The sequence below is a fragment of the Benincasa hispida genome, chromosome 8 (genome assembly GCF_027475165.1).
Source record: "Benincasa hispida cultivar pf3 chromosome 8, pf3_genome.v1.1, whole genome shotgun sequence".
Lineage (NCBI taxonomy): Eukaryota > Viridiplantae > Streptophyta > Magnoliopsida > Cucurbitales > Cucurbitaceae > Benincasa > Benincasa hispida.
Window position 1 is genome coordinate 38,107,084 of NC_143485.1, and position 3,667 is coordinate 38,110,750.

The following is a 3,667-nucleotide window of genomic DNA, read 5'->3' on the forward strand; positions in this document are numbered from 1 at the left end:
AAAAAAAAAAAAACATCGTAGTCCCAAATAATTTAATGAAAACCACAATTCACTTAAATCATAAACTTCCAGACTTAGAACATAATATGCTAAACTGGAAGATTCATAATACAAATATCAACTGGAGACATTCTCATAGTTTTAGGGTTTAAAAATGGCTTTTCACTAAGCTCTTCAAATAATAAAATATCAACTTATAACAATAACTCTACAAACCCTGAAAGCATCTTATGAAACAATCATATAAAATCTTTGTATCCTTTTAAACCTTAGTTGGGTGGAGCTCCTTTTGCTGAACATCTCCAACATCGAAAACCTTAGCTGAGATGAAATTTTACATCACTAACAACGTCGATAATAATCTTATGTGCACGTAGAGATTTCTCCTAGTTACCTTTGTCTCCTTTAGCATTAGGGTGGAATCAACCCTATAGCCTTCGTCTTCTTCAGTAACAGGGATCCTGATACCTTCACAACCTTTAATATTGGGTTTCATAGCTAGGGTACTAAAACATATTTCACATAACAATTTTGAAATAGCATTCCTCATTAACAGATCATTTTGAGGAAATATCATCAATCAAACACATAAACATTAGGAATGCACGCTTCGAATACCTTGTACTGGAAATAGCATGCTCTAAAACATTTGAGCTGACCGCTTTAAGATGAAATCATGTATAAAACTCATGGTTTAGTTTACTTTGGAAACATCAAACTCGTATAGCCTCAAACTTGCATTGACATCCATGGTGTTTGACATTAAACCATGTGTTTTAGTGAACATCATCTAGCTTTCTTAAGAAATTTATGTTTTAGCTTCCTTTTAAAACCTTGATGCCTTAGATAAAACATGAGTTTAACACTTAATTCCATAGGACTCTCTATGCTTCCAACTTTGGCTTTTAGAAAAAAATAAACATGTTTGAGTCTTAACTCATCTAATGCATGCTATGAGTTCATTTATCAAACATACTATATTTGATCATTTTCAAACATGCTAAAACATGAAAACTAGTAAAAGCATAAATGTTGAAGTACTTTAAGAGTTAGAAGCCACTCACACTTAGTTAGCTCCCTTTCCTAGCCTTTTAGGCCCTTAGCATCCCTTAGGCCAACACACATTTCTTCATTCTATAGCATAGTTTGCGCATGGTCCCTTCTTGGATGCTTGGACACATGGTCCTCTCTGTTATTCTTCATTTTCTAACACTTATAGCATCAATTCCAGCTCGAATTAGACAAAATGTTCTTCATGAAACTTGTTAGGAATTGTCTCAAGAAGCTTACCTCCAAATTGGAGTCTCTAATTGCTCCTATAGAGCTCATAATGTTCTAAATACCTCAACCTACTTTGTATGCTTCGAATTCTAACCTTCATCGAGTTCCCTCCACTTTTGGGCATCCTTCTGGCCAAATCTTCTTAGCACAAGCCAAATGCTCTCATCACTTGCTTCTTTCAACCCTTAGTCAGCTGCTTGCTTCTTCATCACCTAAATCTTAGGTTTAAATTTCAGAACATATAACTCGAGATCTATTCATTAAAATAAAAAACTTCCTTCTATGAAGCTCTTACATGCTAACTTACGTCAAAATTAGATCTCTTAATTCTTCTTGAAACGCTCAGAATTCATCAAATGTCACAGACTGCCCGATTGAACTTAAAATTGCACTACCTTGAATCTTCTTTGATTTTTAGCATCAATTCGTTGGAGTATTCTTTCCGCAGCTCCGTATTTTCTTCATCACTCATTTAGATTTCATATGGCTCTAAGATCACCTATTTTGGCTGAGTAAAAAGGGTCAAACCGATCCTCTTTCCACACCCATATTTATAGAGAATTATGCATGAATTTCAGCTTCCTCAATCTTGCCAAGTAACCTCCCTAGCTAGCGTTTTTTTAAATTTAGCCAATTCTCATGAAGCCACCTCATGCTTCAGCCATGTTATTTGTATTTCACCGCCCAACACTTCACTTTCAATGCATGGGAGCTTGCTTCAACACATGGATGTTTCTTTGCTCCGAACGCACCACTAGGTTTCAAGCTTCTCAACGCATGACATGTCTCCAAGCCCATCTAACCTCTATGGTAAGCCAACAATTGCATGGTTTTCTTCTCATCAAGCTAAATTCTTTAAAATGAGTTTTCTTCACCTCATGACATAGCTTATTTCCTTGGTCATTCCTTTCTTTTCAACGCATGTTTGTCTTTAATGCATGATTGTTGCATACTTTTCAATGCTTGATGCTTGTTTGAGGTGTCTTGCATGTTCCCCTTGGCCCTACTCCTTAGGTACCCTTTACTCAATGCATGGTGCATCAATTTTATCCTTTCTAAGGCTTCTTTAGATGCATGGTAGCCCTTTCCATGCGTTCAACTCCCATTCTTTTCCTTCTTCCTTAGTTTTTAAACTCTTCCTCCGAGCATATTTTTTCTACTTTAGTTCAAAGCATAGTTCTTGTGTTTCTCATTATGCTATGTGTCCAAGTAGGTTATTTTTCCTAGGGTATGCATCCACTTGGCCTTCTTTAAGGTTCCTTGGTGTAACTCCTTCCCAAATGGTTGTCTCATTCTTTCCCATGCTCCAAAGATAGCCTTCTCCACACCCGAACTTCTTGATCCCCACCTATGCGTTGGGCATCCTCTTGACCATGCTTTCAATGCATGGTTGGATTTTCCTTACCCTACAGTCTAGAAAATTTCCTTTTTCTATGCTTTGCCTCGAACTTGTACCGAAAACCTCTGTTTTTCACTGATCTCTTCAACAACTCTTGCTCCTTGATCGACACAGACTTACAGACTCGATAGTAAAGCATAAATACCCAAAAAAAACGAGCCGTTACATTTTATTCGGATTAAAACGTAAAGTTAAGTGTCAAAAAATGTAAACATCCAATATTGTAAACCTCACATTCAAAATGCAGATTAAAACCCACCTTTCTACACTGATTTTTGTTTCCAAAGACAAAATGTAAGAAATTGGCTCTACTACCAATTGTAGGGATTGAATCCCGAGCAAATGCGTGAGGATGACTTGCATTCAGTTTTTCCATTTTAAAAGAAACAAAAAATAGCAAGTTAAAACAGAATGTAATAGAATAAACATCATACTTAGCATGTATTATAAAGAAAGAAACAAAGGGGTGAATGATTCTTACTTTCGTAGATTCCCAAAATTCTCGAAATTCCTCTTGTTCTTCACATGAATGTTTTGTCAACGATCACCGATACTACCACAAGAATAACCTTCTTATTCTCTAGGATTCCAAGAGTTGGATAAGAGGTCTTCAACCCTTAGAAGAAGAAGAGGAAGAGAGAGTGTAGAGAGGAATTCTTTATGGAGGCTAAGGTGTAACCCCCAAAATTTCTCCCTAAGGATTCTCCGAGGTGAAGTGACTTGTGAACGTCGGTCGAGGTGCTTAGAAGTAAGGCTTGCATTGGCCTTGGGAGAGTTTGAGGAGGAAGACTTGAGTTAGCTAAGTCAAGAATAGGTATGCTTTAGGAGGTGGATGCACACAAAGATACTTAGCATGGAAATAAACAATGGGAGGAGAGGCGACAACCATGCGTTAGAAGTAGTCCAATGGGAGGAGAGTGCATCACACATTGAGTTAGTTTAATAGGCCATGTGTAGTAATGAACAAGGGAAAGACAATAGATGATT